This window comes from Bombina bombina, chromosome 1 (assembly GCF_027579735.1).
Source record: "Bombina bombina isolate aBomBom1 chromosome 1, aBomBom1.pri, whole genome shotgun sequence".
Classification (NCBI taxonomy): domain Eukaryota; kingdom Metazoa; phylum Chordata; class Amphibia; order Anura; family Bombinatoridae; genus Bombina; species Bombina bombina.
Window position 1 is genome coordinate 1,009,290,437 of NC_069499.1, and position 15,515 is coordinate 1,009,305,951.

A 15,515-nucleotide genomic window follows, 5' to 3' on the forward strand; every position below is an offset into this window, starting at 1 on the left:
AAGCCGTGGACCGGATACACCAATGTAGGAGAAATAGCCTTGGTCCCAAACAGACAGAAAATGGAAAAGTGGTCTGGTCACTAAGGGGTTAATATGTGAGTCTCAATTCTCATATAAGTAGATGTTTACAAACTAGAAACCAGAGCAGGAATGACAAACTCTGAGAGAAGGAATACTATGTTACCAAGAGAATAAAACAGATTAGATAATAGAAATAAATTATAAAGTTGTTTAAAATGATATTCTCTATCTGAATCATGAAATAATTTGTTTGGGTTTCATGTCCCTTTAAAGGGACATGAAACCCAAAATGTTTCTTTAATAATTTAGATAGAGCATAAAATTTCAAGTAACTTTCTAATTTACTTCTATTAACAATGGCCTAGATTTGGAGTTTTGTCGGTAACGACCCGAAAAACTAACGCCGGCTTTTTTCTGGCCGCACCATAAAAATAACTCTGGTATCGAGAGTCCACATAAAGGCTGCGTTAGGCTCCAAAAAAGGAGCGTAGAGCATTTTTAACGCAGCTTCAACTCTCGATACCAGAGTTGCTTACGGACACGGTCAGCCTCAAAAACGTGCTCGTGCACGATTCCCCCATAGGAAACAATGGGGCTGTTTGAGCTGAAAAAAACCCAAACACCTGCAAAAAAGCCGCGTTCAGCTCCTAACGCAGCCCCATTGTTTGCTATGCGGTAACCCTTCCTACGTCTGCACTTAACACTAACATGTACCCCGAGTCTAAACACCCCTAACCTTACACTTATTAACCCCTAATCTGCCGCTCCGTAAACCGCCGCTACTTACATTATCCCTATGTACCCCTAATCTGCTGCCCCTAACACCGCCGACCCCTATATTATATTTATTAACCCCTAATCTGCCCCCCACAACGTCGCCTCCACCTGCCTACACTTATTAACCCCTAATCTGCCGACCAGACCTGAGCGCTACTATAATAAAGTTATTAACCCCTAATCCGCCTCACTAACCCTATCATAAATAGTATTAACCCCTAATCTGCCGACCGAATCTCGCCGCTATTCTAATAAATGTATTAACCCCTAAAGCTAAGTCTAACCCTAATACTAACACCCCCCTAAGTTAAATATAATTTAAATCTAACGAAATTAATTAACTCATTAAATAAATTATTCCAATTTAAAGCTAAATACTTACCTGTAAAATAAATCCTAATATAGCTACAATATAAATTATAATTATATTATAGCTATTTTAGGATTTATATTTATTTTACAGGTAACTTTGTATTTATTTTAACCAGGTACAATAGCTATTAAATAGTTAAGAACTATTTAATAGCTAAAATAGTTAAAATAATTACAAATTTACCTGTAAAAGAAATCCTAACCTAAGTTACAAATAAACCTAACACTAGACTATCAATAAATTAATTAAATAAACTACCTACAATTACCTACAATTAACCTAACACTACACTATCAATAAATTAATTAAATACAATTGCTACAAATAAATACAATTAAATAAACTAGCTAAAGTACAAAAAATAAAAAAGAACTAAGTTACAAAAAATAAAAAAATATTTACAAACATAAGAAAAATATTACAACAATTTTAAACTAATTACACCTACTCTAAGCCCCCTAATAAAATAAAGCCCCCCAAAATAAAAAAATGCCCTACCCTATTCTAAATTACTAAAATTCAAAGCTCTTTTACCTTACCAGCCCTGAACAGGGCCCTTTGCGGGGCATGCCCCAAGAAATTCAGCTCTTTTGCCTGTAAAAAAAAACATACAATACCCAAGCCCCCCAACATTACAATCCACCACCCACAAACCCCTAATCTAACCCAAACCCCCCTTAAATAAACCTAACACTAAGCCCCTGAAGATCATCCTACCTTATCTTCACCATACCAGGTTCACCGATCGGTCCAGAAGAGCTCCTCCGATGTCCTGATCCAAGCCCAAGCGGGGGGCTGAAGAGGTCCATGATCCGGCTGAAGTCTTCATCCAAGCGGGCCAGAAGAGGTCTTCCATCCGATTGAAGTCTTCATCCAAGCGGCATCCATCCGGAGCGAAGCGGCAGCATCCTGAAGACCTCCACCGCGGAACATCCATCCTGGCCGACCACTGAACGACGAATGACGGTTCCTTTAAATGACGTCATCCAAGATGGCGTCCCTTGAATTCTATCAGCCAATCGGAATTAAGGTAGGAATATTCTGATTGGCTGATGGAACATCCATCCTGGCCGACCACTGAACGACGAATGACGGTTCCTTTAAATGACGTCATCCAAGATGGCGTCCCTTGAATCCTATCAGCCAATCGGAATTAAGGTAGGAATATTCTGATTGGCTGATGGAATCAGCCAATCAGAATCAAGTTCAATCCGATTGGCTGATCCAATCAGCCAATCAGATTGAGCTCGCATTCTATTGGCTGATCGGAACAGCCAATAGAATGCGAGCTCAATCTGATTGGCTGATCGGATCAGCCAATCGGATTGAACTTGATTCTGATTGGCTGATTCCATTAGCCAATCAGAATATTCCTACCTTAATTCCGATTGGCTGATAGAATCCTATCAGCCAATCGGAATTCGAGGGACGCCATCTTGGATGACGTCATTTAAAGGAACCGTCATTTGTCGTTCAGTCGTCGGCCAGGATGGATGTTCCGCGGTGGAGGTCTTCAGGATGCTGCCGCTTCGCTCCGGATGGATGCCGCTTGGATGAAGACTTCAATCGGATGGAAGACCTCTTCTGGCCCGCTTGGATGAAGACTTCAGCCGGATCATGGACCTCTTCAGCCCCCCGCTTGGGCTTGGATCAGGACATCGGAGGAGCTCTTCTGGACCGATCGGTGAACCTGGTATGGTGAAGACAAGGTAGGATGATCTTCAGGGGCTTAGTGTTAGGTTTATTTAAGGGTGGTTTGGGTTAGATTAGGGGTATGTGGGTGGTGGGTTGTAATGTTGGGGGGGTATTGTATGTTTTTTTTTTACAGGCAAAAGAGCTGAATTTCTTGGGGCATGCCCCGCAAAGGGCCCTGTTCAGGGCTGGTAAGGTAAAAGAGCTTTGAACTTTAGTAATTTAGAATAGGGTAGGGCATTATTTTATTTTGGGGGGGGTTTGTTATTTTATTAGGGGGCTTAGAGTAGGTGTAATTAGTTTAAAATTGTTGTAATATTTTTCTTATGTTTGTAAATATTTTTTTATTTTTTGTAACTTAGTTCTTTTTTATTTTTTGTACTTTAGCTAGTTTATTTAATTGTATTTATTTGTAGCAATTGTATTTAATTAATTTATTGATAGTGTAGTGTTAGGTTAACTGTAGGTAATTGTAGGTAGTTTATTTAATTAATTTATTGATAGTCTAGTGTTAGGTTTATTTGTAACTTAGGTTAGGATTTCTTTTACAGGTAAATTTGTAATTATTTTAACTATTTTAGCTATTAAATAGTTCTTAACTATTTAATAGCTATTGTACCTGGTTAAAATAAATACAAAGTTACCTGTAAAATAAATATAAATCCTAAAATAGCTATAATATAATTATAATTTATATTGTAGCTATATTAGGATTTATTTTACAGGTAAGTATTTAGCTTTAAATTTGAATAATTTATTTAATAAGAGTAAATTAATTTCGTTAGATTTAAATTATATTTAATTTAGGGGGGTGTTAGTATTAGGGTTAAACTTAGCTTTAGGGGTTAATACATTTATTAGAATAGCGGCGAGATTCGGTCGGCAGATTAGGGGTTAATAATTGAAGTTAGGTGTCGGCGATGTTAGGGAGGGCAGATTAGGGGCTAATACTATTTATGATAGGGTTAGTGAGGCGGATTAGGGGTTAATAACTTTATTATAGTAGCGCTCAGGTCCGCTCGGCAGATTAGGGGTTAATAAGTGTAGGCAGGTGGAGGCGACGTTGTGGGGGGCAGATTAGGGGTTAATAAATATAATATAGGGGTCGGCGGTGTTAGGGGCAGCAGATTAGGGGTACATAAGGATAACGTAGGTGGCGGCGCTTTGCGGTCGGCAGATTAGGGGTTAATAAGTGTAGGCAGGTGGAGGCGACGTTGAGGGGGGCAGATTAGGGGTTAATAAATATAATACAGGGGTCAGCGGTGTTAGGGGCAGCAGATTAGGGGTACATAAGGATAACGTAGATGGCGGTCGGCAGATTAGGGGTTAAAAAATTTTTTCGAGTGTCGGCGATGTGGGGGGACCTCGGTTTAGGGGTACATAGGTAGTTTATGGGTGTTAGTGTACTTTAGAGCACAGTAGTTAAGAGCTTTATAAACCGGCGTTAGCCCAGAAAGCTCTTAACTACTGACTTTTTTCCTGCGGCTGGAGTTTTGTCGTTAGATGTCTAACGCTCACTTCAGAAACGACTCTAAATACCGGAGTTAGAAAAATCCCATTGAAAAGATAGGATACGCAATTTACGTAAGGGGATCTGCGGTATGGAAAAGTCGCGGCTGGAAAGTGAGCGTTAGACCCTATTTTGAGTGACTCCAAATACCGGCGGTAGCCTAAAACCAGCGTTAGGAGCCTCTAACGCCAAACTCTAAATCTAGGCCAATGTTTCTTCATTCTCTGTATCTTTATTTCAAGCAAGAATCTAAGCGTAAAGGATTACTAACTTTTTCATTTCTAATGTTAAATTCAACAAATGTTTTGATTATAAATTATAATAGCAATGTAATTTACCTGCTCAAAGTTTAAAACGAAGCCCCCTTTTTCAATAAAATAATATTTTATTTTATTACAATGACATCACGTCATCCAGCACACAAATGTGGGCCGTCTAATGGCTTTGCAAACCGCCAATCGCATCCCTGTTTTTTGCATGTAATTAAAATAACTGATCCACATTAAACGCATGCGCAATACAATATACTTACTATCGCATGCGCATATCGATTGTCCTTGTCTTATTTAACATAGGATGGTGACGTATTCTGTGACGTTGCGCCAACTCGCGCATGCGCAGTTCGTCCTAAAGGCGCCATCTTACAACTGCAGTTGTCAGCACGGATTGGGAATCCGTAACGGCTGACAAAGAAGTGAGTTTGGAAAAATTTAATATTTAAAACATTGATATTTTACAAACGCTACTTATTTAAAACAGAAAGCATAATAGAAAAAAATAGATTTATATGTATACTCCTGTGTGATTGGAATTTGAATTTTGACTACAGTGTCCCTTTAAGAGCCAGCCCATTGCTTTTTTAAATAAAGATACCAAGAGAACAAAGAAAAAATGATAATAAGAGTAAATTAGAATTTTCCTAAAATTGCCTACTCTATATGAATCATGAAAGTTTAATTTTAACTAGACTATGCCTTTAATGCTTCTAAACTCTGGTGTTCAGGACCATGATCAAGCCTAACATTTCTTGTGCAGCACAGTAGCTTTCTTTTAAAAAACTAAAATGATATATGATACATTTTGTTTTCATTTAAGATAGCAGCCTTTTAAAGATTACGTGTTTTTATTTATTGTAATTGGAATATATATTCCTTTTAAAATATACTGAATCTAGAACACAGGTTGTTAAATAATAGATATATTTCGATTTGTATTGAGTCTGTGTAAGTCGTACCTTTCGATAAAAACAAGCTTTTAGGGAGCATTTTATTTAAATTAAATCTGAACCATGTAATAAGTATTTTTAAGTGAAGCCTTAAATTATCAATAAATTGTTCCCAGATGTAGTGCCATAAAAACATAATTTATGCTTACCTGATAAATTTATATCTCTTGTGGTGTATCCAGTCCACGGATCATCCATTACTTGTGGGATATTCTCCTTCCCAACAGGAAGTTGCAAGAGGATCACCCACAGCAGAGCTGCTATATAGCTCCTCCCCTAACTGCCATATCCAGTCATTCGACCGAAGACAAGCAGAGATAGGAGAAACCATAGGGTGCAGTGGTGACTGTAGTTTAAAATTAAAAAATACCTGCCTTAAAATGACAGGGCGGGCCGTGGACTGGATACACCACAAGAGAAATAAATTTATCAGGTAAGCATAAATTATGTTTTCTCTTGTATGGTGTATCCAGTCCACGGATCATCCATTACTTGTGGGATACCAATACCAAAGCTAAAGTACACGGATGAAGGGAGGGACAAGGCAGGAACTTAAACGGAAGGTACCACTGCCTGTAAAACCTTTCTCCCAAAAATAGCCTCCGAAGAAGCAAAAGTATCAAATTTATAGAATTTTGAAAAGGTATGAAGTGAAGACCAAGTCGCCGCCTTGCAAATCTGTTCAACAGAAGCCTCATTTTTAAAGGCCCATGTGGAAGCCACAGCTCTAGTAGAATGAGCTGTAAACCTTTCAGGAGACTGCTGGCCAGCAGTCTCATAAGCTAAGCGTATTATACTCCTTAGCCAAAAGAAAGAGAAGTTGCCGAAGCCTTTTGGCCTCTCCTCTGTTCAGAGTAGACAACAAACAATCTCTTGATTGATATTCTTATTAGATACCACCTTAGGTAAAAACCCAGGTTTGGCACGCAGAACTACCTTATCTGCATGGAAGATCAGATAAGGAGAATCACATTGTAAGGCAGATAACTCGGAAACTCTATGAGCCGAGGAAATAGCTACCAAAAAAAGAACTTTCCAAGATAAAATTGAATGAAGAGGTTCAAACGGAACCCCCTGAAGAACTTTAAGAACCAAATTTAAGCTCCAAGGTGGAGCAACAGGTTTAAACACAGGCTTGATTCTAACTAAAGCCTGACAAAATGCCTGAACGTCTGGAACATCCGCCAGACGCTTGTGCAAAAGAATAGACAGAGCAGAAATCTGTCTCCTATCTTATGATAGATTTTTCTGGTGACAGGCTTTCGAGCCTGAATTAAGGTGTCAATGACTGACTCGGAGAAACCATGCTTTGATAAAATCAAGCGTTCAATCTCCAGGCAGTCAGCCTCAGAGAAATTAGATTTGGATGGTTGAAAGGACCTTGAAGTAGAAGGTCCTGTCTCAGCGGCAGAGTCCATGGTGGAAAAGATGACATGTCCACCAGATCTGCATACCAAGTCCTGCGTGGCCACGCAGGCGCTATCAAGTTCACCAATGCTCTCTCCTGCTTGATCTTGGCAATCAGACGAGGGAGCAGAGGAAACGGTGGAAACACATAAGCCAGGTTGAAAGACCAAGGCGCTGCTAGAGCATCTATCAGCGTTGCCTTGGGGTCCCTGGACCTGGATCCGTAACAAGGAAGTTTGGCGTTCTGGCGAGACGCCATGAGATCCAGTTCTGGTTTGCCCCAACGATGAATCAATTGTGCAAACACCTCCGGATGGAGTTCCCACTCCCCCGGGTGAAAAGTCTGTCGACTTAGAAAATCCGCCTCCCAGTTCTCTACACCTGGGATATGGATAGCTGATAGATGGCAAGAGTGAATCTCTGCCCAGCGAATTATCTTTGAGACTTCTAACATCGCTAGGGAACTCCTTGTTCCCCCTTGATGGTTGATGTAAGCCACAGTCGTGATGTTGTCCGACTGAAATCTTATGAACCTCATTGTCGCTAGCTGAGGCCAAGCCTGAAGAGCATTGAATATCGCTCTCAGTTCCAGAATATTTATTGGAAGGAGTGTCTCCTCCTGAGTCCACGATCCCTGAGCCTTCAGGGAGTTCCAGACTGCTCCCCAGCCTAGAAGGCTGGCATCTGTAGTTACAATAGTCCAATCTGGCCTGCGAAAGGTCATACCTTTGGACAGATGGACCCGAGATAGCCACCAGAGAAGAGAATCCCTGGTCTCTTAATCCAGATTTAGTAGAGGGGACAAATCTGTGTAATCCCCATTCCACTGGCTGAGCATGCAGAGTTGCAGTGGTCTGAGATGTAGGCGGGCACACGGCACTATGTCCATTGCCGCTACCATTAAGCCGATTACTTCCATACACTGAGCCACCGAAGGGCGAGGAGTGGAATAAAGAACACGGCAGGAATTTAGAAGTTTTAATAAACTGGTCTCTGTCAGGTAAATCCTCATTTCTACAGAATCTATTAGAGTTCCCAGAAAGGACACTCTTGTGAGAGGGGATAGAGAACTCTTTTCTTTGTTCACTTTCCACCCATGCGACCTCAGAAATGCCAGAACTATGTCCGTATGAGACTTGGCAATTTTGAAATTTGACGCCTGTATCAGAATGTCATCTAAATAAGGGGCCACTGTAATGCCCCGCGGCCTTAGGACCGCCAGAAGTAACCCCAGAACCTTCGTAAAGATTCTTGGGGCTGTAGCTAACCCAAATGGAAGAGCTACAAACTGGTAATGCCTGTCTAGGAAGGCGAACCTGAGAAACCGATGATGATCTTTGTGTATCGGAATGTGAAGATACGCATCCTTTAAATCCACTGTAGTCATGTATTGACCCTCCTGGATCATAGGCAGGATGGTACGAATAGTCTCCATCTTGAATGATGGAACCCTGAGAAATTTGTTTAAGATCTTGAGATCTAAGATTGGTCTGAAGGTTCTCTCTTTTTTGGGAACCACAAACAGATTTGAATAGAATCCTAGTCCCTGTTCCTCCTTTGGAACTGGGTGGATCACTCCCATAACTAGGAGGTTTTGAACACAGTGTAAAAATGCCTCTCTCTTTATCTGGTTTGTAGATAATTGTGAAAGGTGAAATCTCCCTTTTGGAGGAGAAGCTTTGAAGTCCAGAAGGTACCCCTGGGATACAATTTCCAACGCCCAGGGATCCTGGACATCTCTTGCCCCCGACTGGGCGAAGAGCGAAAGTCTGCCCCCTACTAGATCCGTTACCGGATAGGGGGCCGTTCCTTCATGCTTTCTTAGAGGCAGCAGCAGGCTTTTTGGCCTGCTTACCTTTGTTCCAGGTCTGGTTAGGTCTCCAGACCGTCTTGGACTGAGCAAAAGTTCCCTCTTGTTTTACATTAGAGGAAGTTGATGCCGCACTTGCCTTGAAGTTTCGAAAGGCACGAAAATTAGACTGTTTGGCCCTTGATTTGGACCTATCCTGAGGAAGGGCATGACCTTTTCCTCCAGTGATATCAGCAATAATCTCCTTCAAACCAGGCCCGAATAGGGTTTGCCCATTGAAGGGAATGTTAAGCAGCTTAGACTTTGAAGTAACGTCAGCTGACCATGATTTAAGCCATAGCGCTCTGCGCGCCTGGATAGCAAAACCAGAATTCTTAGCCGTTAGTTTAGTCAAATGAACAATGGCATCAGAAACAAAAGAATTGGCTAGCTTAAGTGCTCTAAGCTTGTCAAGTATGTCATCCAATGGAGTCGCTACCTGTAAAGCCTCTTCCAGAGACTCAAACCAGAATGCCGCAGCAGCAGTGACAGGAGCAATGCATGCAAGGGGCTGTAGGATAAAACCTTGTTGAATAAACATTTTCTTAAGGTAACCCTCTAACTTTTTATCCATTGGATCTAAGAAAGCACAACTGTCCTCGACAGGGATAGTAGTACGCTTAGCTAGGGTAGAAACTTCTCCCTCCACCTTAGGGACTGTCTGCCATAAGTCCCGTGTGGTGGGATCTATTGGAAACATTTTCTTAAAAATAGGAGGGGGAGAGAACGGCACACCTGGTCTATCCCATTCCTTAGTAATAATTTCTGTAAACCTTTTAGGTATTGGAAAGACATCAGTGCACACCGGCACTGCATAGTATTTGTCCAATCTATACAATTTATCTGGCACTGAAATTGTATCACAGTCATTCAGAGCAGCTAAAACCTCCCTGAGCAGCACGCGGAGGTGTTCAAGCTTAAATTTAAATGTAGACCTATCAGAATCAGGTTGAATCTTTTTCCCTGAGTCAGAAACATCACCCACAGAAAGAAGCTCTCCTTCCTCAGCTTCTGTATATTGTGAGGGAGTATCAGACATAGCTCTTAAAGCGTCAGTATGCTCTGTATTTCTTCTAACTCCAGAGCTATCTCGCTTTCTTCTAAACCCAGGTAGTCTGGATAATACCGTTGACAGTGTATTATCCATGACCGCCGCCATGTCTTGTAAAGTAAACGCTATGGGTGCCCTAGATGTACTTGGCGCCATTAGAGCGTGAGTCCCTTGAGCGGGAGTCAAAGGGTCTGACACGTGGGGCGAGTTAGTCGGCATAACTTCCCCCTCGTCAGATTCCTCTGGTGATAAATCTTTTAAAGACAGAATATGATCTTTATTGCTTAAAGTGAAATCAGTACATTTTGTACACATTCTAAGAGGGGGTTCCACCATGGCTTTTAAACATAATGAACAAGAAGTTTCCTCTATGTCAGACATGTTTAAACAGACTAGCAATGAGACCAGCAAGCTTGGAAAACACTTTAAATCAAGTTAACAAGCAAAAAATAAAAACGGTACTGTGCCTTTAAGAGAAACAATTTTTGTCAGAATTTGAAACAGTGCAAAAAAACAGTGAAAAAAGCAGTAAATCAAACGAAATTTTTACAGTGTGTATAATAAGCTAACAGAGCATTGCACCCACTTGCAAATGGATGATTAACCCCTTAGTTCAAAAAACGAATCAAAAAAACCATAGACGTTTTTTAACAGCACACTAAACTGCCACAGCCTTGCTGTGGGCCTACCTTCCCCAACAAACGATTTTGGAAAGCCTTTGAGAGAGGTCCTATAGCCCTTGAGAGAGGTCCTATAGCATTCAGGGGACTCCTGGAGGAAGCTGGATGTCTCAGTCTGTAAAAGTTACTGCGCAAAAAAAAGCGCTAAATTAGGCCCCTCCCACTCATAGTAACACAGTGGAAGGCCTCAGGAAACTGTTTCTAGGCAAATTTAAGCCAGCCATGTGGAAAAAAACTAGGCCCCAATAAAGTTTTATCACCAAAGTATATATAAAAACGTTTAAACATGCCAGCAAACGTTTTATATTGCAAATCTATAAGAGTATTACCTCAGAAAGTAAGCATGATACCAGTCGTTATTAAATCACTGTATTCAGGCTTACCTTACATAAATCTGGTAACAGCAGCATTTTCTAGCATTCACATCTTCTAGAAAAAAAATTTAACTGCACATACCTTATAGCAGGATAACCTGCACGCCATTCCCCCGCTGAAGTTACCTCTCTCTTCAGTCATGTGTGAGAACAGCAATGGATCTTAGTTACAACCTGCTAAGATCATAGAAATCACAGGCAGATTCTTCTTCTATTTTCTGCCTGGGACAAAATAGTACAACTCCGGTACCATTTAAAATAACAAACTTTTGATTGAAGTAAAAAACCAACTACGTTACACCACTTTCCTCTTACTACCTCCATGCTTGTTGAGAGTTGCAAGAGAATGACTGGATATCGCAGTTAGGGGAGGAGCTATATAGCAGCTCTGCTGTGGGTGATCCTCTTGCAACTTCCTGTTGGGAAGGAGAATATCCCACAAGAAATGGATGATCCGTGGACTGGATACACCTTACAAGAGAAATAACCTGTAAGCGCTTGCAAATAAAATGTACACTTCTGATGCATTCAAAATAAAATGACTCCAAAATGTTTGATTAAGATGTGTGACTTACTGTCAAGGGTCTGAACTATTTGTCCTACTACGTTTCCCTGCAATATGCGGTTTTCAACCAGAAGACAGTGGCAGGCATCTTCAGAATGATTTCCCTGTAACGAAAATAAAGTTCACAAGACTATATGGAAAAAAAGGCACAAACATTTTCAAAAATAGTATGGCGCATTCAAGTTATTTTGTCATTTGAAAAATCAGCTTTTGTCTGTTAAAACCATACTGAACATTTCAATACTGCAATAAATGCCATAGAAAAAGCTAAGTAAATAAGTAGGGGATAGAAGAGAGAAACAAGCCCATTTAAAATAGGGTGACCATATTGCCGCTTTAGAAAGGGACACATATGAAAAAACAATTTATTTAAGAACTTACCTGATAAATTAATTTCTTTCATATTGGCAAGAGTCCATGAGCTAGTGATGCCTATAAATACACCCCTCACCACACCCACAATTCAGTTTAACGAATAGCCAAGAAGTGGAGTGATAAAGAAAGTAAAAGGCATCAAAGGAATTTGGAAATAATTGTGCTTTATACAAAAAAATCATTCTTAAAAGCCCAAGAAGTGGAAACTGATCTAGTAGAATGAGCTGTAATTCTGAGGCGGGGCTTTACCAGACTCCAAATAAGCTTGATGAATCAAAAGCTTTAACCACGATGCCAAAGAAATGGCAGAAGCCTTCTGACCTTTCCTGGAACTAGAAAAGATAACAGACTAGAAGTCTTCCTGAAATCTTTAGTGGCTTCAACATAATATTTCAGAGCTCTCACCACATCCAAAGAATGTAAAGATCTCTCCAAAGAATTCTTAGGATTAGGACACAAAGAATGGACAACAATTTATCTATTAATGTTGCTAGAATTAACAACCTTATGTAAGAATTTAAATGAAGTCCGCAAAACTGCCTTATCCTGATGAAAAATCAGAAAAGGAGAATCACAAGAAAGAACAGATAATTCAGAAACTCTTCTAGCAGAAGATATGGCCAAAAGGAACAACACTTTCCAAGAAAGTAGTTTAATGTCCAAAGAATGCATAGGCTCAAATGGAGGGGCCTGTAAAGCCTTCAAAACGAAATTAAGACTCCAAGGAGAAGAGATTGATTTAATGACAGGCTTGATACGAACCAAAGCCTGTACAAAACAATGAATATCAGGAAGTTTAGCAATTTTCATGTGGAATAAAACAGAAAGAGTAGAGATTTGTCCTTTCAAGGAACTTGCAGACAAACCTTTATCCAAACCATCCTGAAGAAACTTTAGAATTCTAGGCATTCTAAAAGAATGCCAAGAGAATTTATGAGAAGAACACCATGAAATGTAAGTCTTCCAAACACGATAATAAATCTTTCTAGAAACAGATTTACGAGCATGCAACATAGTATTAATCACTGAGTCAGAGAAACCTCTATGACTAAGCATTAAGCGTTCAATTTCCATACCTTCAAATTTAATGATTTGAGATCCTGATGGAAAAACGGACCTTGAGATAGAAGGTCTGGCCTTAATGGAAGTGGCCAAGGTTGGCAACTGGACATCCGAACAAGATCCGCATACCAAAACCTGTGAGACCATGCTGGAGCCACCAGCAGCACAAACGATTGCTCCATGTCAGGATTCCTGCTCTGACATCACTAAACCCCTCCCAACTTCCCTTCTTAACACCTGTGCACCTCTCACCTGGTGCTTAGTATTTCAACTAGGAGAGTATACTACTAGATCCTAAGCTCCTTCTCAATATAACAAATTCCTGCTACAGAGTTCATTACCTCAGACTGAAGCTGAAATCAAGTCATAGAATTACCATTCCTCTTTGGAAATTATCTACTGCCTCTACCTCATCATTCAACTAAGCAGTATAGTTGTAATCTTTGGGTTCGTATCTAAACAAAGTTGACAGGCTGTCACTTCCGGTTTTGTTACCTGCTACTCGACTATAACGCTCCCTTCTCAAGAGCTACTTAGCACAGAGGAAGACCACTTAACTTCATCCAGCTTGGTAATAAAGTCCTCTCTCATTCATTCCACAGACCCTAAACCTGAATTGCGCTATACGCACCACGCCCCCGAGTGACATCAGCCATCAATCACAGACGCAGCAACAGTAAACTTCACAAACAACGGATACAAAGTTGCCGAACTTCCTCACTCTCAATTGAAAACAAAATACGTTCACTCTGTTGACGTGTCATGCACTCTATGCCTAAATGAACAGAGCATATTCCACAGCAGTATATATTCAACCAATTCTATACAGATTCTTTGCTGTGCACTACAATCATAATTTCTATAATAACTAAAGTTACTTGTTTATATTACGTCAAGCATCTAAACCTACAGTTTACACTGTCACATACCACAACTCACTAATTCTCATAGGAGTTGCAAATATTTAAAGGTACAGAGCATTTTCAGTCTGTAGCTGAGACCCATTTGAAACCTAAGTTACACTCTATTATTGAAGAGTCTAAACTGCCCCTAACACTCCATGATGATCTTGGAGATCACTCTTGGAAGAAGAACTAGAGGAGGGAAAATATAAGCAGGTTGATAACACCACGGAAGTGACAACGCATCCACTGCTTCCGCCTGAGGATCCCTGGACCTGGACAGGTACATGGGAAGTTTCTTTTTTAGATGAGATGCCATCAGATCTTTTTCTGGAAGCCCCCACATCTGAACAATTTGAGAAAACACATCTGGGTGGAGAGACCATTCCCCGGATGTAAAGTCTGACGACTGAGATAATCCGCTTCCCAATTGTCTATACCTGGGATATGAACCGCAGAAATTAGACAGAAGTTGTATTCCGCCCAAACAAGTATCCAGGATACTTCTTTCATAGCTTGAGGACTGTGAGTCCCACCCTGATAATTGACATAAGCCACCGTTGTGATATTGTCTGTCTGAAAACCAATGAACCGTTCTCTCTTCAACAGAGGCCTAAACTGAAGAGCCTGAGAATTGCACAGAGTTCCAAAATATTGATTGGTAATCTCGCCTCTTGAGATTTCCAAACCCCTTGTGCTGTCAGAGATCCCCAAACAGCTCCCCAACCTGAAAGACAAGCATCTGTTGTGATCACAGTCCAGGTTGGACGAACGAAAGAAGCCCCTAGAATTATACGATGGTGATCTAACCACCAAGTCAGAGAAAGTCGAACATTGGGATTTAAGGATATTAAATTGTGATATCCTTGTATAATCCCTGCACCATTGGTTCAGCATACAAAGCTGAAGAGGTCTCATATGAAAACGAGCAAAGTGGATCGCGTCCGATGCTGCAGTCATGAGACCTAAAACTTCCATGTAAATAGCTACTGAAGGGAATGACTGAGACTGAAGGTTCCGACAGGCTGCCACCAATTTCAAAGGTCTCTTGTCTGTTAGAGACAAAGTCATGGACACTGAATCTATCTGGAAACCTAAAAAGGTTACCTTTGTCTGAGGAATCAAAGAACTTTTTGGTAAATTGATCCTCCAACCATGTCTTTAAAGAAAACATAATTTATGCTTACCTGATAAATTTATTTCTCTTGTGGTGTATCCAGTCCATGGATCATCCATTACTTGTGGGATATTCTCCTTCCCAAAAGGAAGTTGCAAGAGGATCACCCACAGCAGAGCTGCTATATAGCTCCTCCCCTAACTGCCATATCCAGTCATTCGACCGAAAAAAAGCAGAGAAAGGAGAAACCATAGGGTGCAGTTGTGACTGTAGTTTAAAATTAAAAAATACCTGCCTTAAAATGACAGGGCGGGCCGTGGACTGGATACACCACAAGAGAAATAAATTTATCAGGTAAGCATAAATTATGTTTTCTCTTGTAAGGTGTATCCAGTCCACGGATCATCCATTACTTGTGGGAAACCAATACCAAAGCTAAAGTACACGGATGAAGGGAGGGACAAGGCAGGTACCACTGCCTGTAAAACCTTTCTCCCAAAAATAGCCTCCGAAGAAGCAAAAGTATCAAACTTGT

At 40.6% G+C, this 15,515-nt stretch overlaps 1 protein-coding gene across 5 annotated transcripts in view; it reads right to left on the reverse strand.

Annotated features, from left to right (window-relative positions):
- Window positions 1–15,515, reverse strand: part of NCOA6 (nuclear receptor coactivator 6) — a 288,056-nt gene that overhangs the window by 241,257 nt on the left and 31,284 nt on the right. For 4 of the 5 annotated variants that reach the window (XM_053713955.1, XM_053713638.1, XM_053713867.1 and 1 more), the window contains exon 2: window positions 11,535–11,628. The exons of the other annotated variant lie outside the window; for it this stretch is intronic. The gene's annotated coding sequence lies outside the window, so the exon portion shown is untranslated. The remainder of the gene's footprint in view (window positions 1–11,534; window positions 11,629–15,515) is intronic. 5 annotated transcript variants of the gene reach the window in all.